Source organism: Ranitomeya variabilis, chromosome 7, assembly GCF_051348905.1.
Source record: "Ranitomeya variabilis isolate aRanVar5 chromosome 7, aRanVar5.hap1, whole genome shotgun sequence".
Taxonomy (NCBI): domain Eukaryota; kingdom Metazoa; phylum Chordata; class Amphibia; order Anura; family Dendrobatidae; genus Ranitomeya; species Ranitomeya variabilis.
The window spans coordinates 207,650,418-207,677,562 of NC_135238.1; the positions used below are offsets into that span (position 1 = coordinate 207,650,418).

At 41.3% G+C, this 27,145-nt stretch overlaps 1 protein-coding gene and 1 long non-coding RNA gene across 5 annotated transcripts in view; one reads left to right on the plus strand and one right to left on the minus strand.

Moving 5' to 3' along the window:
• The window catches only part of LOC143784490 (uncharacterized), a 28,450-nt gene extending 12,819 nt beyond the window's left edge, over nucleotides 1-15,631 (minus strand). Inside the window, exons 1-2 of one of the 2 annotated variants that reach the window (XR_013217793.1) lie at nucleotides 15,561-15,602; nucleotides 12,344-12,436 (exon numbers count right to left, since the gene is read on the minus strand). This is a non-coding gene — a long non-coding RNA (uncharacterized LOC143784490). Of the gene's footprint in view, nucleotides 1-12,343; nucleotides 12,437-15,560 lie in introns of both variants that reach the window. The other variant, XR_013217794.1, reaches the window with a different exon arrangement.
• STK39 (serine/threonine kinase 39) overlaps nucleotides 1-27,145 on the plus strand; it is a 310,745-nt gene that overhangs the window by 103,374 nt on the left and 180,226 nt on the right. The gene's annotated exons all lie outside the window — the stretch shown is intronic.

Consider the following 27,145-nt stretch of genomic DNA (forward strand, 5'->3'; position numbering starts at 1 on the left):
GACGCCAAATGGTAAAGCGGTTTTCAGTGCAAATTGTTAAAAACAAAAAATCTGTATCATCTCTTAACCACATTTTGGCACTCAAAAAAGAAGTATACACGTTTAAGGGACTTATCGTTATAATATATGGGGGCCAGGGTTTGCTAAACAGTGCACCATTAATATTTTTCTATCCATTTCCCTAACCTGAGCGTCACTCCAAGAAACAACATCCACCACAGACCATCATTTCTGTGTCCACATTGATAGTGGAAGCATAGAATGGCTTGTTCCCCACCCGTGTTACATAGTTACATAGGTTGAAAAAAGACCTAGGTCCATAAAGTTCAACCTTTCAAAAGGTAGAGAGCAGACATACAGCTCTTTTACCCTCTGGGTCATGTGTCTTTCCCTTATGCACAAGGATAATGCACACAGTGATGTCAAAATAACATGATAGCGCACATAGTGATGTCGCAATAAGAGGATGACACTCATGGTGATGTCACAGTAAAAGATAATGCACACAGTGATGTCACAATAAAAGGATAATGCACATATTAATGTCACAATAAGAGGATGACACTCATGGTGATGTCACAGTAAAAGATAATGCACACAGTGATGTCACAATAAAAGGATAATGCACATAGTAATGTCACAATAAGAGGATGACACTCATGGTGATGTCACAGTAAAAGATAATGCACACAGTGATGTCACAATAAAAGGTTAATGCACATAGTAATGTCACAATAAGAGGATGACACTCATGGTGATGTCACAGTAAAAGATAATGCACACAGTGATGTCACAATAGAAGGATAATGCACATAGTAATGTCACAATAAGAGGATGACACTCATGGTGATGTCACAGTAAAAGATAATGCACACAGTGATGTCACAATAACAAGATAATGAACACAGTGATGTTACAATAACAAGATAATACACTGTCATGATCTCAATGGCAAGAGAACATAGCATCAGCATATATAGGAACTAGCTCTTGGAAGATGGGAACTGAGCTGACCATGAACTAAACCTAACACACAACTAGCAGTGGCCGGGTAGCATGCCTACGTTGATTCTAGATGCCCAGCACCAGCCGGAGGACTAAATAATGCTAGCAGAGGGAAATATTAGTCCTAGCTCACCTCTAGAGAAATACCCCGAAAGGAGACAGAGGCCCCCCACATGTATTGGCGGTGAATCAAGATGAAATAACAAACGTAGTATGAAAATAGGTTTAGCAAATTTGAGGTCCACTTACTACATAGCAGAAGACAGAAAGGGCACTTTCATGGTCAGCTGAAAACCCTATCAAAACACCATCCAGAAATTACTTTAAAACTCTGGCATTAACTCATAACACCAGAGTGGCAATTCCTGTTCACAAGAGCTTTCCAGACACAGTAACGAAACTACAGCTGTGAACTGGAACAAAAATGCAAAAACAAACATGGACAAGAGTCCAACTTATCTAGTAGTTGTCTAGGAGCAGGAACAAGCACAGAGAGGCTTCTGATAACATTGTTGACCGGCAAGCAACTAACAGAGCAGCAAGGTTATATAGCGACTCCCACATCTTGATGGGAACAGGTGAACAGAGAAGATGAAAACACCAGTTCAATTCCACCAGTAGCCACCGGGGGAGCCCAGAATCCAAATTCACAACAATACACATAGTGATGTCATAATAAGAGGATGACACTCATGGTGATGTGACAGTAAAAGATAATGCACATAGTGATGTCACAATAAAAGGATAATGCATATAGTGATGTCACAATAAGAGGATGACACTCATGGTGATGTCACAGTAAAAGATAATGAACAGTGATGTTACAATACAATGATAAAGCACATAGTGATGTCACAATAAAAGGATAATGCACATACTGATGTCCACAGTACAATGATAATGCACATAGTGATTGTCACAATTCTTTATGGTATTTGTGGCAGTTCTGGTTCTGCTGTAATTTAAATGTTTTTTTTTTCCCTTTTGGTTCAGCAAAAGTTAATGTCAGTCTTTTGCTGGCAGCTTTTTTTTAGGCTGGTCAGCTGGTATTGGTTGGTAACCACTGCCACATTCCTTTAAATAGTCACATGACCCATCAGCTGATTGTAAGTAATAGTTATTCCATGCAGACCTGCCTGGAGGGAGGAGCTCTCCTGTGTCGGTGGTTTTGCTGCAGCTGTAGGAGTTCAGATACCGGATGCTGTTTTCTATGCTGCTGTGGAGCTTGGCAGCAGAGCCTGAAGCTGAATATACTGTCCCTTTTTCTTCGTCTTTTCCGTGTTTGTCTCTTCCCCTGTGTTTTACCTTCTGCAATGGTGAAGCTAGCATCCTTGCCGGCCAGTGCACTAGCCAGGGTATATTGAGGAGACAATCAAGGACTAGGCATGTGATGATGGCGGGGGGGGGGGAAGGACCCACATGGGGCGTTAGGTGAGTTTAGTGATAAACACAGGTTGGTGTCAGGAGGTGTCCAATCCCTTGCTCTCTACCTTTACCGCCTTCCTCTCCCTTTTCCAATCCCATGTAGTTGTATGCTGTGTTGTCCATTGAACTTACCTGTGTCTGACAGTGATGTCCCAGTATAAGGTAATGAACATAGTGATGTCACTATAAAAGGATAATGCACATAGTGATGTCACTATAAAAGGATAATGTATATAGTAATGTCTTGCAATTTTGCAATTTTCACCCTGACCACTGGGGCTTGTTTTAGACTCATACTTCCTGTGCTTTCAGGAAGTGTTTACAGCTGTTTCCTTATCGTCAGAGGCAAGATTGCAATAACAGATAACACCTCTATACACAGCTGATATCTCAGAATCCACCAATCTCAACAGGAGAAATCACATCTGACCTTGCTCCCACTCCCTTCACACTGAGCTTTGCACACAGTCAATAAAAAAAGACAGTGTCAGTGCCTGCTCATTGTGGCTGTGCACAGGTGTTGTTTCCTGAATCAACAGGAAGTTGAAATCTAAAAAAATCCCCAGTGGCCAGTGTGAGAATTGCAAGATTTCTAATTTGTAGTCTTACTAAATATTGTGATATGGAGAGAAAAAAAAATCTGCAAACATGTTAGAAAAAAAATTAAGTGACTCAAAACCTGTTTTAAACAATAAATCACCTTCTGGTGACACATTACCTTTAGCTAACCCCAAATAATTGACATTTCATAACATATACTTATCACTGGCGACTTTCTAGAGAACTTTGATGATTTTTATTTGCTTGGAAGTAATTACTGAGCTGTCCTGTGCCCTGGGCAAAATACCAAGATTAGCCGGAAAAACTGGTTCTGAATCGTGTGCTGTGGCTTCCGCTAGGAGGACGGAATTTATATATTTATTCATTTACACTGTTCATTGATTCATTTGAAAAGAAAAATCTTCTAATTGGTAGACTAGCCTATTTACTAGTCATTTAACCCTTTCCTGCACCACGCCATATATTTACGGTACAGATAAGAGATGCTGAAAGCCGAGATTTGCTGCATCATTATCGTCATTTTTACACTAGTGGGAGATTCCGAGGAAGTACAATTCATTCATTAGTAAACTTCGCCAAAACTTTTTCTTTAAGGGGGAGGGGGGTTAATATTATATTTGTGTAAAGTGTTTGATCAATAGATTCTAATAAAAAATAATTTAATCTGACAAAAATGTGAACATTTTAGCAGATTTATGACCGTGGTTTTCCTGAGGAAGCGGTCGGTTCGAGTCGGAAATGCATTGCGAGTGCAATTGATTCTTACACATCGGCATCCTGAAATTTCTTTACCAGAAGCGCAACGCACCCTCGCTCCTTTTCCTGAAAAAAAAAAAAGATTAACTAAAAAAAAAAAAAATTAGAAATTAGAAATTGGCAGATTTTCTTGATTTTTGCCAGAATATTCAATTCACTTCAACTTATTTGATGCAAAATGAATGTGCACTGATTGCCACTAATAGAAATACAGTGGCATGTAAAAGTTTGTGCACCCCATGATCAAATTTACTGTTATTGTGAACAGTTAAGTAAGCTGAAGGTGAAATTACCTCTAAAAGGCCTAAAAATAAAGATTAAACATTTCCTTTTTATTTTAGGCAAAAAATATGTATATTTTCATCTTTTACATTTTAAAAATTACAAAAAGGAAAATGGACTGTGGCAAAAGTTTGTGCACCCTTGGAGATTTGTGTGCACAGATAACTTTGATCAAGGATACAGACCTTAATTAGCCTGTTAGGGTTATGGCTTGTTCACTATCATCGTTAGGAAAGGCCCGGTGATGGAAATTCCCCAGCTTTATAAAAACCCAGCCTCCTCTAACCTTGTGCCAAAAAACAGCAGTGATGGTTATATTTTTAAGCAGCTGTTTAGCAATGAAAATGATGGAGGCCCACAAAGCAGGAGAAGGCTATAAGAAGATGGCAAAGCATTTTCAAGTTGCTCTTTCCTCAGTTTGAAATGTAATTAAGAAATGGCAGTTAACGGAAACAGTGGAGGTCAAGATAAGGTCTAGGAGACCAAGCAAAATTTCAGTGAGAGCTGCTCGTAGGATTGCTACAGAGGCTTCAGAAAGATTTAACAGACTCTGGAGTTGTGCTACGTTGTTCTACTGCTCAGAAACACCTGTACAAATGTTGCCTTCAAGGAAGAGTCATCAGAAGAAAATCTCTCCTGCATCCTCACCATAAAATTCAGTGTTGGAAGTATGCAAAAGGACATCGAAGCAAGCCTGATGCATTGGACAGATGAGGTTAAAGTAGAACTCTTTCGCCACGATAATCAAAGGTATATGTGGTGAAAAAAGGGCACAGAATTTCAGGAAAAGAACATTTCACCAACCATTAAGCATGGAGGTGGATCAGTCATGCTTTGGGGTTGTGTCGCAGCCAATGGTGCGGGGAACATTTCATGAGTAAAGGGAAGAATGGATTCAATGAAATTTCAACAAAATCTTGATGCAAACATAACACCATCTGTAAAAAAGTTGAAGTTGAAAAGAGGATGGCTTCTACAAATGAATAATGATCCTAAACACACATCAAAATCCACAATAGACGACCTCAAAAGGCGCAAGCTGAAGGTTTTACAATGGCCCTCGCAGTCCCCTGATGTGAACATCATTGAAAATCAATAGGTAGACATCAAAATAGCAGTGCATGCAAGACACCCCAGGAATTTCACAGAACTGGAAGAATTTTCCTACAAACAATGGATGAAAATCCCTCAAACAAGAATTGAAAGACTCTTGGCTGGCTTTAAAAAGTGTTCACAAGCTGTGATACTTGCACTAAGGGGGCGCTACTAGGTACTAACCATGAAGGGTGCACAAACTTTTGCATTGACCCACTTTCCTTTTTGTAATTTTTAAAATGAAGAAAAAAAATAATTTATATATATTTTTACTTTCCTAAAATACAAAGGAAATATGTCATCTTTAACTTTAGGCCTTTTAGAGAACATTTCATCTTCAAGTTGCTAAACTTTTCACAATGACAGTAATTTTGACCAGGGGGGCTCAAACTTTTACTTGCCACTCTATATAGATTTTTTTTTAAGTCTCTCCAGATCCCATAGCATAATAAACATGGATTAAAAAAAATAAATATATATATATATATATATATATATATATATATATATATATGTATACTGTATATCTACTTACTTCACTCCTCCCATCTCCCACCCCTGCAGCTTGTCCCTAGTCCTCTGCTGGCTCCCTCCCTTCGGTCTTCTTCTCTTCGAGTCTTCCCCTGACTGTGCCTCCCGTGAGGTCTCGACTGAAGACAAGAAGACTAGAGCCGTAGAGAATGCGCTAGTAGAGGAACATGCGAGTGGCAAGGTTAGTATCAGATTTTTTTAAAATTATTTTTTAACCCCGTCTCAGCTCAAAAAAAAAAATCTGAAAAAATGCTATTTCCGTGGAATTGAGCTAAACAAATCTCAAAAAATTGGATTCTGGTAAATCCAATTTATTTTTGTAAAATTCAAAGTGAATTTGATTTTATTTGAATCGATTCGCTTCTCTCTAATTCTAAAATCTTGTTTAAAATTTCCCCCAACCCCTCAAAAAATAGAAAAAAAAATCCATAAATATTAAGAGATTGTCCAGGCTCGGGGTACAAGTCTGTAGTCACTCTATTTGACTGCAGAGTTGTGAATCCTCACTATGTTCAGTGCTCGCTGTCAGGATTCTCCAGCGCTAATAGTGGACTGTCACGTGATTTCCATACTTCTGGCCACATTCCATCTAGACGTGTCCGGCCTTGCTCAATTCACTTGTATTAAGGCCGTGCACAACTAGTCGACACATGACCACAGTCCACATGTATAAAAATCGCATGCTTGCAGTCACGGAACCCGAGAATCCTGACAGTGCACACTGCTCACGGTGCAGATTCACAGGTCTACAGTCACCTAGAATGACTGCAGACTTGTAGCCCAAACCTGGACCACTCCTTTAAGTATTCTGCTCTGTTCTCAACGCCAAGATTATCACCAACAATAGGAAAGCGTGGCACAACACTCTAAGTACACTGTTAGTGACTTGAATGGCCCTTTTCCTAGCCAGAAATCTTCATTTTACACCCTACATCTCATTATATTTCCAATATAATGGTCTCTCGTATCACCCCTATGGTTTGCCACAGTGAATAGTAGCACTATTTCTGTTATCCCTTAGGAGACGCATCTATTTCAGAAAGCAGAAGTCTTCAAAGTTTTTTTTCAGAGAAATGAGAATAAAGAAAGAATAAGTAAAAAAAATATATATATTTATTTTTTACTTATTATTTCTTTATTCTCATTTATCTGAAAATAATATATATACACATTTAAAAAAAACCTTGTTCCATATGAAACAATAGAACAATAACCCGCTGCGTTATTACTAGTGTGTAGTTTTAGCTTTGTACCTGCAGGGGGCACTGCAGTATTTCTTTTCATTGCCAGAGCTTTTCATGGTTACTTTGTATATATTATATTATTGTTTTATATTCCAAAATTCAGTACAAGGGAAGATTCACATCTTGGTTTACATACATTCATAAATTATAATAAATGGTTGAAATAATGCAAAAGCCACATTTTTCCATTTACATTTTTTTTTTATTGTCTCTATCTGCGCAGAGACTTTTTGGATGACATCTTGCCAGATTACAAGTTTTCTATATGTGTTTTATAAATATGTATACGCAGATTGCAGCAAATGATTAGCAAGGATCGTCAGATCAGATCTCGTATCATTAGTAGAAGTTATATACAGTCAGGGAAGGAGAAATGTATAGATCATTTTGATCATCTCATACAATTAAAGGGAATCTGTCAGCACAGAATGACTGTTCAAACCAAGCACAGGTGCTCGTGGCCATAAGGTTCAGTGCACTTTTCTACCTGCTTGTTTTTCCATTTATCTCAGCCCTTCTCTAGCTCTCTCGCTGAACTGCTTGGCCGCGCCAAGGGTGCACCGAGCACTTGTGCTTGGTTTGACCAGTAATTTTGTGCTGACCGACGTCCTTTAACTTACACCTATGGAAGCTGTTGTGCTTTGTCTGTTCTTCTTTAGCAGAAGCCTCAATTAGAAGTGACAGAAACAGTTTACATTTTTTCAATATATTTTTCTAAAGTCTCCAGAACTCGAGAATTTTCTGTGTGTTCCGCGGCAGGATTTATATAATCAGGATTAATCGCCTCTAATTATTTTATAGGGGACAGATGTGTTTCCTAAGAATGGATTATTGTTGGTATTAAACACATTGGATCATTTTCACAGATTATTAAATAATACTGTTAATTATGGAAAATGAAATGACAGTTCGGAGCGCCGCTTATTCGGTGTGAGCCGCCTCTTACTGGCAGGCGGGTGTGTTGCTCATCAAGGAGCTGAAGCGTGATATTGTGGGTCTGTGTTTCATTCTTAATTAATGACCTATCCGAAGAATTTACCATCCATGTATGATTGTTGAGGTCTGACCCAAACCCCCTGCTGTCACGACATGGCTTTTGATTAGGAGGGCTGATGTGATGTCACCAGTACAGCATAACGCACAGAGACGGCTAATTAAAAGGGATCCCAGAGGGTAAAAGAAATGCAGGGCTCCCCTCCGGGGCCAGAGACTACTGACTAGGCCGATGGACCAGGGTCCGGCAAATCGATCTGCCCAACTCTATTAAATAGTATTCAGTGTCTTTGTTACCAACTTTGCTGAGATGATGCTGTTTTTTTTCTCTGACACACATACGCTATTGTTACTCATCGGTCTCCACTCCAGTGCCGGGCTTTGCTCCCTTCTTCTATGGAAAGTTCCCTCTGTACTGGTTTGTGCCTATAATCTCTGATAAACTGAAAAGCATTTGTGAGGTGTTCACCTAAGGTCTTGTTAGGCTTGCGCAGACAATTTGTTTAGCTCTTGTGTTCTGGCTGTACCAAGGAAATTAGGATTTTGTGTTGTCCTTAGGAAGGGATTATTCTTTGTGGAATGGATGTGGAGGTGATGGTGTTTACCATTATGGTTATACCTCTAAGTGAGTGGCACCACCACATCCAATGGGTGTGTCCCACCACAGGGTGAGTGCCACCACCACATCCACTGCATGAATGTCACCACCACGTCCACTGGGTGAGTGCTGCCACCGGGTGAGTGTCGCCACCACATACACAGGATGAGTGTTGCCACCACATCCACAAGTTGAGTGTTGCCACCGGGTGAGTGTCTCCACCACATCCACTTGGTGAGTGTCAACGGCACATTCACCGGGAGAGTTTCTCCACCACATCCACAGGGTGAGTGTCTCCACCACATCCACCGGGTGAGTGTCTCCACCACATCCACCGGGTGAGTGTCTCCACCACATCCACCGGGTGAGTGTCTCCACCACATCCACCGGGTGAGTGTCTCCACCACATACACAGAATGAGTGTTGCCACCACATCCACCAGTTGAGTGTTGCCACCGGGTGAGTGCCGACACCACATCCACTGGGTGAGTGTCTCCACCACATCCACAGGGTGAGTGTCTCCACCACATCCACCGGGTGAGTGTCTCCACCACATCCTCCGGGTGAGTGTCTCCACCACATACACAGAATGATTGTTGCCACCACATCCACCAGTTGAGTGTTGCCACCGGGTGAGTGCCAGCACCACATCCACCGGGTGAGTGTCTCCACCACATCCATAGGGTGAGTGTCTCCACCACATCCACCGGGTGAGTGTCTCCACCCCATTCACAGAATGAGTGTTGCCACCACATCCACCAGTTGAGTGTTGCCACCGGTTGAGTGTCTCCACCACATCCACAGGGTGAGTGTCTCCACCACATCCACCGGGTGAGTGTCTCCAACACATCCTCCGGGTGAGTGTCTCCATCACATACACAGAATGATTGTTGCCACCACATCCACCAGTTGAGTGTTGCCACCGGGTGAGTGTCAACACCACATCCACCGGGTGAGTGTCTCCACCACATCCATAGGGTGAGTGTCTCCACCACATCCACCGGGTGAGTGTCTCCACCACATACACAGAATGAGTGTTACCACCACATCCACCAGTTGAGTGTTGCCGCCGGGTGAGTGCCAACACCACATCCACAGGGTGAGTGTCTCCACCACATCCACAGGGTGAGTGTCTCCACCACATCCACCGGGTGAGTGTCTCCGCCACATACACAGAATGAGTGTTGCCACCACATCCACCAGTTGAGTGTTGCCACCGGGTGAGTGCCGAGACCACATCCACTTGGTGAGTGTCTCCACCACATTCACTTGGTGAGTGTCATCGGCACATCCACCGAGTGAGTGTCTCCACCACATCCACCAGGTGAGTGTCTCCACCACATCCAAGGGTTGGTGTCCCCACCACATCCACCGGGTGAGTGTCTCCACCACATCCACTTGGTGAGTGTCATCGGCACATCCACCGTGTGATTGCCGCCACTGGGTGAGTGTACCACCACCATGTTTGTATTCATCTGCTTATAAGACTCATTAGGAGTCTACATCTCTCTTTTGAACGGTTTATTATACTGGTATGCATTTCACTGGGGCGGACTTAGATGATAATAGAAGTCTAAGAGATACAAGTGCTTCTCACTAAATTAGAATATCATCAAAAAGTTCATTTCAGTTGTTCAATACAAAAAGTGAAACTCATATATTATGTAGAGTCATTGCAAGCAGAGTGATCTATTTCAAGTGTTTATTTCTGTTAATGTTGATGATTACAGCTTACAGCTAATGAAAACCCAAAAGTCATTATCTCAGTAAATTAGAATAATTATCAAAAAACACCTGCAAAGGCTTCCTAAGCTTTTAAAAATGTCCCTTAGTTTGTTTCAGTAGGCTCCGTAATCATGGGGAAGACTGCTGACTTTACAGATGTCAAGAAGGCAGTCATTGACACACATACGTATTATATTGAATTATTATTTATTTATCTAGAGCCCAGTTATTTAAACCCCAGACCATGTGACTCTTTCCCCCCATGTGACTGAACACATGACTGTGACATCACTTAGGTTCTGTCAGCACACGTTGGTGCCGCCTCTGCTCGTGGAGATAAGGTGGACATCCTTCCACCTACTCTATGGATGTCCACATATCCAGGCCATTTATGCAACTTAGCTACAAAACCTCACAACACCTACTGTACTGGAGGAAAATATTCTGGGTTTCACGTCACTGACGCCACCAAATGACATACATCTCCCCTCCAGTACTCTACCAGTGACTTTGTCACACTGCCCTTATAGCAATGTCTAATCCTATCTCATCAATTATATCTGAGCCTCTATAGTTATTCATTTGGCATTATGACATATGTATACACCCGTCTTTGCAGTGCATCCGCCGGGGGTAATGGCGGCGATAGGCTTGCATTTAAATGTTGTTTTGCAAGACTTTCTGTCTGGAGTATAAAGAACGAAGTAAAAGTAATTCAGTCTCTTCCACTCCGGGGAATAATTATATTTGAGAAACAACTTTTTCTCCCTTGGAATCTATCTCACTCAGTGCCCGAGCCTTCCCTGTGGACATCTCATTTGTAGTAAGTGTTTAGCAATGAAAACAAACAGTTTTCTTTTTGCTTCTCTTTTATCTGCGTTGCTAACAATAAAATACAAAGGCTTTTGGTCAGAGCTGCGAGACAATGACTGGACTTTTCAGAGGGATTTTGTGGTTTGAAAATTCCAGGGTTTGTCCGGCCTTGTCACAATATTTATCGTTCCATACATATAAAATAAAAGTTGCACAGATTAGCAAATAATTTTTAAACTCCGGTGCAGATTTTTGTGTCTCTGTACTAACAGGCCTGTACTATACTATAAATCTTTGCTGTCACTTGATCTTGATTTTTCCTGAATTATTTACTTTTGTTGAGATGAATGGCTGTCCATGCACTGCCAAGTCAGTAATCTGCTTGTTAGGGCTCACACTTATCTGCATTTAAAACAGACAAGTGCAATCTGATAAAAAAATCCAATTGCACTCTGATTAATGTTAGTCAATAATTCTGGATTTTGGCCCCCTCACGGATGTGTTCTCAGCTCAGATTGGACTTTCCAGGCTATTAATATCTGCTCACAGTTGGTTGTCTACTTAGCTACTACTATAGGGAGGACCTATAATTTATAACCAGCAAAGACTGCTGGGGGCTGAGATTAATAGCCTAGGAAGGGCCTTGGATATTGGCCCCCTCACAGAGGGGTGCTCAACTCAGATTGGACTTTCCAGGCTATTAATATCCGCTCACAGTTGGTTGTCTACTTAGCTACTACTATAGGGAGGACCTATAATTTATAACTAGCAAAGGCTGCTGGGGGCCGAGATTAATAGCCTAGGAGGGGCCTTGGATATTGGCCCCCTCACAGAGGGGTTCTCAGCTCAGATTGGACTTTACAGGCTATTAATATCCACTCACAGTTGTCTACTTTTGATTACTGGTTATTATAGGGGAGACCCCCTGAACAAAATGACGTGGGTTCTCCCTATAATTTATAACCAGCAAAGAATGCTGGGGGCCGCAATTATTAGCCCAGGAAGGGCCTTAGATATTGGCCCTCCAGACTAAAAACATGAGCCCCCAGCCTTCCCAGAAATGGAGCATCCATTAGATGCGCCAGTTCTGATGCTTAGCCTCCGCTAGTGTTGATGTCAGCATTGTAATGTCAGCTGACATCAAGCCCAGGGGTTCATAATGGAGAGGCGTCTATAAGACACCCCCATTACTAACCCATAGTCAATTCTAATAAAGACACAGAACAAGGAAAGTCCTTTTTATTTTAAAAACTCCCCAACCCTCTTTTACCCATTTATTAATGTAAAACAAAAAAAAAATAACAGTATTCCTCACCTGTCCGTCAATAATTCATTTGTCGCACGACGAGGCCAACTCGGGTTCATCTGGATGTTTGTTGAGCGGTCACATAAAATACGACTGCTCGGCCTACATCCGGGAGACACAGAGAACGCAGTTTTAGTGTCGAGCGCTGACGTCAGTAAAAGTGACTGGAGTTCATGGATGAGCAAAAGAGCCACAAGCAGAGTTTCCCCGCAGTCAGGATACTTTGTGAAAATCGGTAAAAGTTCTTAACAATTCCTTAGCCGGATATTATCAATATTCTGTGTGGCAGCCATAGATTTTACTGCTTATTTTTTAATCATCTTTGCAAGCAAATTTCTGACAATACTTTGGTGGCGTCTGCCGGGTTATTTATACCCCAGAAACACAGAAGATTGTTTTATCACATTACACTTCTCCTGCTTCCCTCCTTAACCCATCTCCGGTCCTGGATCCTCCATCGCCCCCATCTACATCCCATATTCATATCACAAATATTTTGCATTTATATTGCACCTTAAATCTAAGGAAGTGTCATCGTGATTGATCGCCCTTTATCCGCTGGAAATGTAAATGCGTCTAACTCAATAAGCGTATAAGTACATTGGCACGGAGATGCATGCTCTAATAGCGGGCTGATTAAGTGGCCACCTGTATGAGTTCTAGCATGTTGTGCGCTACAACATACACCTCTCCAGCTGGGGTGGAACTACAACTCTCAACATGCTCGGATTAACACAGGCTGTTTGCATAATGGGAGTAATAGTTTTTCAATAGGGAAGTTTTATTAACCTTTGAGCAGATGAAGGGTGATCATAATAAAAGCCATTGTCTAGCATTTACATCTAAGGGATAAAGCAAATTAGTCTACTCTTGCTGGTCAGATTATGCAAAAAACCTTGATGCCCATTCTGACCTGTTAGTGTATGTGCACATGGCGACATTTACAAGCCAACGCAATTCTTCCTGAAGCAGCTTTCTTGTCATTGTTGCAGCAGCTCCGCCGCCGTATACTTTGAAGTATAGAGAGCGAGTTGCTCCCCAGAGGAAGGCACCAGAAGAGTAATCACTTCTTTTCATCGCTTTAATGTTTCCAAACCCTGAAGCTATTAAAATAAGTGACATAAGACGGATCATGTGCACAGCAGTGTCATTTTTACATTGCAGTGCATTATGCTCACTTTTAAAGCCCTTTCTCAAATGAATTTTGAGTGAGACTCGCTGGTAACAGCAAAATCATGTGCCTCTAATGAAACTAATCATGAGCCGAGGCCGGCGCTATTAATAAATTTAAAAAAAATGACGTTGGTTCCCCTGTATTTTTGATAACCAGCCAAGAAAAACTGACAGCTGCGGGCTGCAATCCTCAGCTGTCAGCTTTAGCAAGGCTGGTTATCAAGAATAGTGGGGTCCCCATGCTATTTTTTAAATGATTTTAAATAAATAATAAAGAAAAACTGCATTGGGTCCCCCCCATTTTTGATGACCAGCCAAGCTGAAGGAGACAGCTGGGGACTGGTATTCTCAGGCTGGTAAGGGGCCATTGATGTTGGCTCCTCCAGCCTGAAAATAGCAGTCCGCAGCTGCACCAGAAAAAGTGCCCCTATTAGATGTGCCAATTCTGGCACTTTGCCTGGCTCTTCCCACTTGCCCTGTGGCGGTGGCAAGTGGGGTTTATATTTGTGGGGTTGATGTCACCTTTGTGTTGCCCATATCCCTAACTTGTTCGCAGTTCTGTCCCACACCATAATCCAGGTCTGCGAGAAATAGTTTTCAACCTGGATGATGCCAAGATGCGACTGTCCAGGCTGAAAACCACTGTAGAATGAGCTGCTTACTTGTGACGTCCGTGTTTGGGGTCCTTGACCGAACAGTAGGTGTTTAGTACGGACCGGACCCTGAACTTTACTGTACATAACTTAAAGCAGTTTTTGCATGCAGTTTGTTGAATATTATTTATGTCCTGTGACCTTTACTTATTGCATTATCACCATGCTGTGGCATTGCTATGTGCATTATACTGTACTAGATGGTGGCCCGATTCTAACGCATCGGGTATTCTAGAATATATGTGTATGTATGTATATAGCAGCCACATAGTATATAGCACAGGCCTCGTAGTATATAGGAGCCATATAGTATATAGCAGACACGCAGTATATAACACAGCCACATAGTATATAACACAGCCCATGTAATATATAGCACAGCCCATGCAGTATATAACACAGCCCACGCAGTATATAACACAGGCCACGCAGTATATAACAGTGGCCACACAGTATATAACACAGCCCACGCAGTATATAACACAGCCCACGCAGTATATAACACAGCCCACGAAGTATATAACACTGCCCACGTAGTATATAACACAGCCTACGCAGTATATAGCACAGCCCACGTAGTATATAACACTGCCCATGTAGTATATAGCAGCCACGCAGTATATAACACAGCCCACGTAATATATAGCACAGCCCACGCAGTATATAACACAGCCCACGCAGTATATAACACAGCCCACGCAGTATATAACACTGGCCACGTAGTATATAGCAGCCACGCAGTATATAACACAGCCCACATAGTATATAGCAGTGTGGGCACCATATCCCTGTTAAAAAACATAATTAAAATAAAAAAGTTATATACTCACCCACCAGCGTCCAGCAAAGCTGTCCCGATGCGCGCGCCGCTGCCGCCAGCTTCCATTCCCAGCGATGCATTGCGAAATTACCCAAATGACTTAGCGGTTTCGCGAGACCGCTAAGTCTTCTGGGTAATTTCGCAATGCATCTCTGGGAACGGAAGCTGGCGGCAGCCGCGCGCGCATCGGCAGACGACGGAAGGTGAGAATAGCAGGTTTTTTGTTTTTTTATTATTTTTAACATTAATTTTTTTACTACAGTATTGATGCTGCATAGGCAGCATCAATAGTAAAAAGTTGGTCACACAGGGTTAATAGCAGCGTTAACGGAGTGCGTTACACCGTGGCATAACGCAGTCCGTTAACGCTGTCATTAACCCTGTGTGAGCGCTGACTGGAGGGGAATATGGAGCAGGCGCCGGGCACTGACTGGACGGGAGTAGGGAGGGACAATTCTCGGCCGGACTGTGCCCGTCGCTGATTGGTCGCGGCCTGGCAGGATTTCCGTTACAGACAGACAGACGGAAGTACCCCTTAGACAATTATATATATAGATTATGACATTCCTATGTGCATTACCATATGCTGAGACATTGCTGTGTGACTTATTCTCATTTTGTGTCATCAGCTATGTGCATTGTACTAGGTACTGTGATGTCACTGTCTTTTTATCTCTGTGCTGTGATGTCACTGTTTCTATTATCCCTGTACTGTGACATCACTGTGTTATTATCCCTGTACTGTAATATTAGTTTCCGGGACAGGAACCTCTAGGTTGCTCTGTTCTCCACTGTCTGTGGCTGTGGCCATCTTACGATAGTTACCGACCCCCTTCCTTGTATTACTCATACGATGTACAGCAGGGGGTGAATGTTCTCATAGACACCGAGATCTTGTTATCTAAGTCACTTTAACAATTATAATTCTCCATAGGGAGCACATTCTACATTTCCCAGCGTTTGGACGAGCGACTGTGCACTAATTGTACAGTCCTTGAGGTTAAATGTGCTCTCCAAGGTCTTTATATTGTTCTTTAATTTGCATAGTATTTCTTCATATGTTAAACGCTTCTTTATCAACCTAATTGATCTTCGGTCTACTTTCTCTAGTTATGAGAAACGCTTTTTGAATTAATAAACCTATAATCGGACTTTAGAAATTTGAAGTTTTATCAAACATCCATTTAATTAGACTGCCAAATTCACATTCATTCTGAATGACTATGAAATCACTTTCTTCTCTGTCGCTCTTAGTACAGGGTATCATTAAATTACTAATATATCAGATGATCTTATGATTACTACATTCTTTTAGTGAAGGAACCATTATAGATGGAAAAAAATTCACTTTTACTTAAAAACAACCTGTCTGCTCCACCGACATGTTCATTCTAGTAAAATGTATATTCTCGTATATAACAACTCTGAAGCCTATTTTCTCATAAGTCTGTATTATTTTACTGGGCCTCTGTTATTCCTCCTGGAAATGGGTGAATGAAGAGATGATATTTGGTGGGGTATATCTACACAATTTGAGATTGCTGCAAAACCAAATAAATGAGCCGGATTATAAACTGGTATTTGTAGAAAGTATAAGAGAACTTTCACACTGTGGCCATTTCACAGGCAAAACCCAAGAAAACCCCCCCAAAATGAATATATATATATATATATATATATATAATTTATATATATATATATATATACATATATATATATATATATATATATATATATATATATATATATATATATATATATATATATATATATGTGTGTGTGTGTATGTATATATATATATATATATATATATATATATATATATATATATACATATATATATATATATATATATATATATATATATATATATTAAATCTGGTATAAAAGCCACTTTCTCCTGGGTCTGGCATTGTTTTGGCTTTGTTCCCCTTCTTTTTCATTTCTGAGATATTGCCCTCTCATCCCTGTATGTAAATTTAGTATTTTTTTGCCAAATGGGCGTGGTCCTCAAATAGAAGACCGAACCCACTTGATAAAAAGACTGGATTTCAATATAGCGAAAAGGGGACCATATCTCAGGAATAGAGAGGAGCAGGAACAAAAGAAAAACTACTTTAAATTCAGGAGAACAGCGGCATTTATACCAAGGAACAAAAATACATATTTTTGGCCAGTGAAAGGTCCTCCTAAATTTCTATAATTGCTACATACAGCTGTGTTTGTAAAATGTAGGTTTAGATTGTCGATTGTCAAAGTCCATTGTCCTATTACAATTAGTGGTGAGTAAACGTGCTCGGATAAGGTGTTATCTGAGCATGCTCGGGTGCGACATGCATAAAAAGTGGCTAGTGTAGGGTGAGGATTGAAAAATTTATATTCATCATCTGAAATTAGACCATCCTGTGCCACCACCTCATCCATCATCGCCTGAAGCTTTGTTTTTCTACAAAGCATAGAACAGGGATACTTACGCTAAGGATGATGGCGCTTGCCATGTTGGTGGAGTACTCAAAGCTGCACACCATACACGTCCCGCATGGAAGGCCACGCGTTGGTCATGAAGTGGTGCTGTTCTACGACTCAATAGTGCATGCTGCACCTCATAGTCCAGTATCGCCTTCTGCTGCATGCACGGTCTCTCCAGCATGTGCAATGTAGAGTTCCACCTTGTGGGTCTGTGACATATGATGCGTTGAGCGAGAAGGCAGAAGTGAAGTTGCAGAGTAGAAAGGTGAGCCGAAGCAGGGTGAGAACACCAAAAGCGTGGATAGAGAGCCCGCACTTTCTGACTGGATGAGAAGATGGTGGAGGAAGCAGAGTAGGAGAAAACATGGACATAAAGAACTGATTTAATGGCTAGCGGTCGGCTGCAGTGCGTAGTAGCTTCCAATTTAATGGCTAGAGCTCGGCCTCAGTGGTTTGTAGCAGGTGACATAATAGCTAGGGGCCAGTCGCGATGCACAGTAGCAGCCAACTTAATGGCTATGGGCCGGCCTCACCGCTTTGTAGCAGCTGAGGGCCGGCTTCTACACTTTTGCACCCTGATCCGTTTTTTGCGGTGCCGATGGGGCAGCGTGACCACCACCTCTTCCTCCAAACTGTCAACATCACACTGATGGCCTTGACTCCATGTGGGGTCTAGAACCTCATCATCCTCCATCGCATCATTACACATGTCCAGTCTGTCCTTAACTCTGCTGCTCTACTAATCCACTTCTGTCCTCACTACTCCTCCACTTCTCCCCTCTGCTAATCCATTTATTGTTTCATAGTTCCACTACTTATCCACCTCAAGCTACTAGCGCTGACCTACAAATACATCCATAATCTGTTTCCCCCTTATATCTCTGAATTACTCTCCTGATATCTCCCACCACGTAATCTCTGGTCCTTCCAAGACCTCCTTCTCTCCTCCACTATCTTCATCCAATCGCCTGTAAGACTTCTCCCAAGTATCCCCCATCCTGTAGAATTCTGTGGCCCAACACATCCAATTATCCCCTACATTCGGAAATTTCATGCGGATCTGGAAAACTCATGTCTTCCGAACAGCTTACTGCCTGCAATGACCCCTCTGCCACCTCACCAACACCAGAGATGCTGTAGCCCCCTAAACAAACCTATTTTCTCCCCCATGATCCTGCAGAGTATAAGGCCACAAGGGTAGGGCCTTTTCTCCTCTCTATCTATCTGTCTGTCACTTTGTTTATTCATTGTAATGTCTATTTGTGTTTTGCATGTAATCCCTCCTCGTGTACAGCACCATGGAATTAATGACGCTCTAAAACAAATTAATAATAATAATAATCCCCCACATGATGTTCCACCCAGTTCTCACCCCTGCCCTCTTTGCCAAACTACAAACAGCAGAAATCTGCAGCAGTTGCCACCTGTGTTTCATTATCATCAGAGATGTTTTCGGTGGTCCATTGATCATTTGCACTATCACTCCCACGTACTCCTCCTCCAACACAACAAGTGGTTGGGTACCAGTGCACTCAATTTCTTCCAATTGTTGGCAAGTTCCAGGTGGATGGCCTACAAAACCTGAAGTGACCGCTGCATGACTTGGGGCTCAGACAGTTTGCCTGATTTGCAAAGGGGTGAGGTGGAAGACTGATGCCCATTGGCCGCAGGTGCAAAATCTGCGCTTTTAGCAGGGTCAGGGTGGAAGAACAATCAAAGGAACTGAAGCCACTCTCAGTCAACCAATCTAAAACCTCCTCTATTTGTTCTATCCTCACTTTTCGCCTCACAGTATTCGTGCCTACGAAATTATGCAGAACATCCTGACGCCTGCATGCACCAGAGAATGGTGTTTCATTTGGGCACGTAGCAGGCTGGGCTGTGTAGTCAGTAAACTCAAATCTACAAAACCTCAATTTCACTGACTCCCAACTACACGACTCCGACTCCACAGCACTGGTCACTGCTGAGCATGTACATAAAGTGCGGCACAGATTCATCTCTACTGAAGCCGAGATCTTTAGATTAGGAAAAGAACAGACATTTATAGGACATTTCATAACGTTCCCAAATTCTCATGAAAGCATTTACAGCACATGCTGTATTGAACTACTGAACACAATTTAGTATATAATTTAGGAGTCGGAGTCACTCCATTTTATAACGACTCCCCGATTCCGATTTCACAGCCCTGGTAGCAGGCACAGATCAACCATGTCCTCTCTCTCCCCTATGGCCTGTATACACATACAATGGCCAGCAGTTTGTTACTGCCTGTTTTCAGGGAACCTCCCAAAAAAACAAAAATCAAATCCAATATTGGTTACCTCCTCCTCCTACGCCACGTCCACCAACACCTCAACCTCCTCCTCTTGGACCTCCTCCTTCTGGCTCTACATTATTTTTTTATTCTATGTTCTTTTGAATCTGTTCCCTAACTAAAAGAAACAAAAAAAACAAGCACTAAAGCAATGTTGGATACCTCCTTCTCTGCCTCTTCCACCTACACCACCTTGTCCACCTACTCCACTTGGACCTCCACCTCCTGGTTCAAGATCATTCTTTTTTCTTTTTTGTTATTATTCTGTCTTATTTTAAATAATTTCCCTATCCACTTTTGTTTGCAGGACAATTATCCTGCTCATACCCCCATTTTGCTTTCTTTTACAGCCCCATAGCCCTGACTATGACCATTTTACAGCCATTTTAAGGCCCCAAAATTCAGATCTCTAATGACTCCTTTTGGATTTGGGGTTAAGGTCAAGTTAGTACTCGACACAAACTTTTTACTGTATGTTCGGCAAACCCAAACATCAACAGGTTCACTCATCTCAACCCAGTAGTATTACTAGATAATACTAGGTAGGCAATATATTAGCAGTTTTGTTTGCCGACAATTACATTTTAGAACAAGCTCAGTTATACAGGGTATCCGAGACATTAAACCACGTCTACACCTTCGGAGACCCACTCATACATAATTATAGCCCTCTAAAAAGAAGTATTTTCTTCTGCGTTCAATTATTCCCCCATGATGAAGGCGATCTGCTAACCACACACGTCCTCATCAGTAACTGAATTGTTAATGTTAAAAAGCATATGGTAAGCTGAAAACCGAGCGTCGCCAAAAAAGCTTACGGTGCAATTTACAGACAGTTAATTGTTTAAATGCAATAATACTCTAAGGCAAATTCTAACACTAGAAAGTTTAATTAAAACTGGCTGGGGAATGTGTAGTGGAAGCTCATTAGGTGCAACGCTCTGCTAATGGGAAACTGCAACCTCAGATGTCAGGTCTTTTTATGCACTTGATATCTTAAAATACGTTGAAATGCAAAAAACTGTTTCAGTACTATTTCATGACTGGTTCGCGGACAAACTGAAAGTCAGGGTAGCCAAGAAGTCCGGGATCAAAAGCCAGGAGCATATGTCGTAAACAGAGAGAAGAGACAAAAGTCTAATCATGTAGTGGTCAGAATACCAGGAAAAAGCAGATCAGAGCAAAAGGAGCAGGCAAAACAGATGGTCATCACGAGGTCCAAGATCAGGCAGCAGAAAGATCCACAAGCAGAACACAAGGCACTAACCACACTGATCTCAGTGTCTTGGACTGATAGCCCCAGTCCCAATCACATGGGACAGGGAACACCTGAAGACAGCCCAGAACCTCCCAGTCTCATATTGGCCAGCCATGCTGTCAATCAAAACATTGATAGGTCAGCATGCCTCTGCAGCAGACTGGATGACTGAGCTTTCAATCAAGGCACTGACAACTTAAGCATACCCCTGCACCAGATTGGACAAGTGAGCTGTCAGTAACGGCATCCCAGACGCACTGAGGGGTGCAATTGTGACAGTAGCACACTGTATTGTGCAGCATATGGTCTGTGCCTTTGCTCTATGTTTTGCTCTTGTGCTACAGTCTAAAACTTATTGTATCGGGTTCCAGCTTCTGCATCGTCGCAAAACATTGTATGTTATTATTTCATGTCTGTAAATAAAGCTTCTACTTCTACCTATAGGCTATACGAGGACATATGATCAAAGCTAAAGAAGCATTTAAGTTGTTTCTACTATTTAGAGCACAGAGCCTCCTGGCTAGCTTAAAGGGAATGTGTCATCAGAAAAAATGATATTTCTTTTAAAACATGTTTTTATGTTATATGTATTTTTTTAATTTCAATATTGTTTTTCTGTTTTCATTTTCTATGTCACTATCCATACTAGAATCAAATCAGAAATACAATAATTTCCACACTAGGCCTTATATTATACGCATACATCCTGTTCTTTACAGAAGGCTTTTTCTGTAGTCTCATTACAATAATAGATATAATTAGAATAAAATATAACACCTGTGTATACAGTATATAATATAAGACTATTCATAATAGGTGATGTCACAGCTCACCTCCTCCACAGGTACTGATAACACCTCTATTTACAGCAGATAGCAGAGAATGCACCATTCACAATAGATGATGTCGCAACTTGCCTCCTCCTCCTACTCTACAATGACTGATAACACCTCTTTATGTAGGATAAAATAATACAAGATCCTCCATTCACAATAGGTGATATCACAGCTCACCTCCTCCTCCTGTACAATGACTGATAACACCTCTATATACAGTAGATAACACAGGATCCACCATTCACAATAGGTGATATCACAGCTCACCTCGCCCTCCTCCTGTACAATGACTAATAACACCTCTATATACAGTAGATAACACAGGACCCACCATTCACAATAGATGATCTCACAGCTCACCTCCCCCTCCTCCTGTACAATGACTAATAGCACCTCTATATACAGTAGATAACACAGGACCCACCATTCACAATAGGTGATGTCACAGCTCACCTTCTCCTCCTGTACAATGACTGATAACACCTCTATATACAGTAGATAACACAGGATCCACCATTCACAATAGGTGATGTCACAGCTCACCTCCTCCTCCTGTACAATGACTGATAACACCTCTATATACAGTAGATAACACAGGATCCACCATTCACAATAGGTGATGTCACAGCTCACCTCCCCCTCCTGTACAATGACTGATAACACCTCTATATACAGTAGATAACACAGGATCCACCATTCACAATAGATGGTGTCACAACTCGCCTCCTCCTGCTACTCTACAATGACTGGTAACACCACAATGGGTGATGTCACAGCTCACTTCCTCCTTCTCTACAGTGACTGATGTCACCTCTAAATACAGACTATGATACAAGATCCACCATTTACAATAGGATACGTCACAGCTCACCTCCTCCTTTTATTGTACAACGACTGATGACATCTCTATATACGAAAAACCTAAACAGATGAACTGGGATATAAGTATGTTATGCATGCAGCATGTAAGCGCATGCTCACACTGACCACTAAACAGACCATCCCAAGATAAAAACATAATAAGCAAATACCCTGTAGTAAGAGAACAGCAAGAGTGTATGAAAATAACATGGGGTGCTTAGTTAGCATAATTTTGATTAATAAAAAATGTAAAAGCCATCCCACCACGTCATGGTGACCCTATTTGGGATGGTCCAAACCTCTAATATTAATACCTTGCCATTTGTCAAGTGACATCTATGTGTAAGTTTGGTTCAACCTTTGCCCTCCAGTTGCCAGGCTTTGAAATAACATGATTCAGAGATACAAGGCAAACATGAGACAATGGGGCAATGAACCCACACAAATCAAAAGCTCCCAAGGATTACATAAATCAACAGCATATAGAGGTTAAATAAATCTTCATGTTTTACAATAACAAATAACAAAAATAGAACTATTTGTGAGGTAAAAGCCTTCAGACAATGGGAGTAAACAGTTCTGTATGACCAGCAATGCTGCTCTGTCGTGGTTTGAATGCATTCTGTATATTTCAATATGGACTCAAAATATCCATTTTTATGTTCACACTACAGTGATATCACAGCTCACCTCCTCCTGTACAATGGCTAATATCACCTCTATATACAGCAGATAACTCAGAGAATCTACCACTCACAATAGGTGATGTCACAGCTCGCCTCCTCATACTGTACAATGACTGATAACACCTCTATATACAGTAGATAACACAGTATCCACCATTCACAATAGGTGATGTCACAGCTCACCTCCTCCTCCTGTACAATGACTGACAGGATCCACCATTCACAATAGGTGATGTCACAGCTCGTCTCCTCCTCATACTGTACAATGACTGATAACACCTCTATATACAGTAGATAACACAGGATCCATCATTCACAATAGGTGATGTCACAGCTCACCTCCTCCCTCTCCTGTTCAATGACTGATAACACCTCTATATACAGTAGATAACACATGATCCATCATTCACAATAGGTGATGTCACAGCTCACCTCCTGCTGTATACTGACCTTTACCCTAATCAGCGCATGCTTATAACATTTTTCAAAATAACTAAGCAGAGTCTGTATCATTCTCATAAAATATGAGTCTAGAACTAGGCTTAAAGAGAACCTGCCAGCAGAATTGTGCTCAGTAAACTACAGACAATGTCACGTCAGCACGGTAATACTGATTAAATGATACCTTGGTTGATGAAATCTGTCTTGTGGTTCTTGTTTAATCTTTATTTTCAGTTTAGAGTTAATGATATGCTTGTGCTCCGGGGCACCTTGTGGGGGGTCTTTATGTGGTGCACTGGTTAGGTTTTCATACTGATGACTTATGACATGTCACTGATCCATCACTGACTTGCCCCCTATTTTACATACTGAATATAATATGGTTTTAAAAAAATACATTGCATTCATCAGGGAGGCGACGGTTGGGGGCGCCTGCGCAGTAGCATAATACAGGGGATAATATGCATATTTTTGTTTTATTTAGACATATCATTTTGTTTCAGAATTTTTCATTGTTTTTTCAAACAAAATGGAATCGGCACCATTTTGGCAGAGAAAAAAAAATTAGGCTTCATCAAGACGGCACCGGCGGCACCTGCAGAGTAGCATCTATCGGAACGCAATATATGCTACTGTGCAGGTATCATTTTTCTAGAGAAAGAAAAAAATTGGGTTCCATCAAGGTAGTGCCTGCGCAGTAGCATCTATCGGAACGTGCTCGGACCATGTTGCACCGATGTCTACACGAGCTCTTATAATAATGGTTGAGTAAGAAATAATGGACGACAATACATAAGGAGATGCTCATAGAGAGGGATTGATCCTGTGTCTAACCAGTCAATGAAAAATCACAGCCCTCCCAAAGGAAATGATGCACTAAAAACTTTATTACACTCTGCGGTTTAATAAGATATGCCAATATGGTGGACATAAAGATGTGACTTTTGGTCCTCTTGGATCACAGGGTCACAGGTCTAGAAAAGCATAGAGACTGCATCTTGAAGAATGCTTGACATATTTAATGGATGATACAAACCTGTGCAAGTATCCCCTGTTCAGAGACCCTAACATAATAGCAAAAAAGGGTTTTAGGATTATGGAAAGCAAAGCAGACTAATAAAAATCTACTGCCTTGAGTGATGCAAAGAGATATTAACAACCACCAGAAGTGGCTCCATTTTTTGCTTTGGGTACCACTCAACTCAATTTTTAACTCCTTATTATGACACTGTTTGGTGTTATCCATCATTTATGTCGTAAGACCTAAATGAAATGTCCCTAGATGATATCAGATCAGTGGGGTTCTGTGTGTTGCAAACCCACCGATTTAATTTTGATGACCAGATTTTTGCAATTATACGCCTTGAGATTTTTAACCCCCTGAATATGATGACACAGTTTATAACCTAGGAAAAGTCATCATTTGGCAGTCCGATAACTGTTATGCATTGATCCTTTGAATGAATTGGTTGCACTTCTAGTTTTGAGTGTTATTTTTTTACCATGTCCATTGATTTACCCATTACACATCGATATTGCATAATGACCCCTTCTACTTAAATGGGGCTTTGATTCAGTTTGCCACATATTGCATGTCCATGAGTGCAACTGTGAAGGAGAAGAACGGAAGGGTCTTTACTCTCTCTAATGATGTGATCGGAAGGAGTCCTACAGATTGTATCTGTATTAGTTGTATGTTATGTCAAATCCTAGTAATGTGTCATACATTCTAGCATGGGAATAATGAAATCAGAATGGAGATAACACCAATGGCACAAAATGAGAAAAGCAAAAACAAGCGAATGGACAACAAGATCTAGATACGTCACTGTGGTAGATCAGCTCTGTCAGCTGTACATAGAGGTAGAAACGGGAACACGGTCTCTTTAAGAATGTCCTTGGTTTATTAGATGCAGCGTAAACCAAGGTGAAGCACAAAGTAAATACGGCTCTCTGGGCAAAAACAGCAAAACAAAATAAAGTGGTAGCACAAAGCACAGTCCTTGTGTTAGCGGGGATTAGCCCACTCAAGGTTAGCAAGACCCATGGTTCAGGTTTTAGCATACACAACCACTTCTCTGAACACCTGACTGCCTATGGAGACCAGATATTAAAGCCCTAGGCCACACCCTTTGGTGGAGATAAGGTGGACAACCTCCCACCTGCTCTATGGTTTTTCACAAAAATGCAGTCCTTCAAAAAAATTGGCTACTTAACCCCTTTCAACACTTAATATGCTGGAGGATAAACTTCTGAGTTTTTAAATCAGTGAAGCCTTTGGCCTCAGCGAAACTTATCTCCCCTTCATCACCTTGCCAGTGACTTAATCACATTTCACCCCCCTCTGCCCAAAGCTGGGGGTTTTGGCACCTTCACTTTCCTAAACAGGGAAGTCTGGACAGGACATCAGCATTACCTTGTAACTTTGTCACAGTCACAAATAATGGACAACTGAAGGTTTTTTGCTTTGGGTTTTGTATATCCATGTAGAATCACTTTAATTTGAAACGAGAGATATACAGAAGCGTTATATTATTATTATAGGTTGATTCTAGCAAAAGCAAAGCAAACATAACAATCCCCTTTCACGTCTCCAGCAGCGCTATAAATGGAATTGATGGAGAATTTGATTTTCCTTTCAGCTAATAGTCGGAGTAGCTCCTGGGGGTAAAGTCAGAAATTAGGATAAATGAAAACCATAATACTGTACTATGGAATTCCTTATAATACACTTCCCTGATATACCTATTAACGGGAATGTAATGGTTATTGATTATTTCCGACCAGCCTGGCCATGTGATATAAAGAACGAGGGCATTCAGCCATTTATTATGAATATTGTCACATATGATTGAGTGGATCCTAAAAGTAAAATGTTTTTTTTACCCATTAAGCTCTTGGTGAATTATTATGTTAGTGAATTTTAATGACCATTTACTGATCCTTTTTAAGTGAACAACAGTCTGTAATAGTTACAGCCACTTAGAATGTGACATGTACATTTCATGCCAGATTAAACCCTGGAGTATTTGCAGACAGATGAGTCTATTTACCAATTTAATGGTTTTTGGTCATCATTACTTTGGGGTTACAGTTGCTTTGAAATTGACGAGCAATTCACGTAGAAATGACGCAATATTTATCAGTCAAAGAAATTGCCGTAAATGGATCCGGAGAACCAGAGAGAAAATGCTTAAAGGGAATCTGTCAGTAAGATTGACCCACCTAAACCACTTGCATGTGCATGTAGCCCAGTGGAAGATGAACTCATTGGTATCTTTATATGGCCAATCC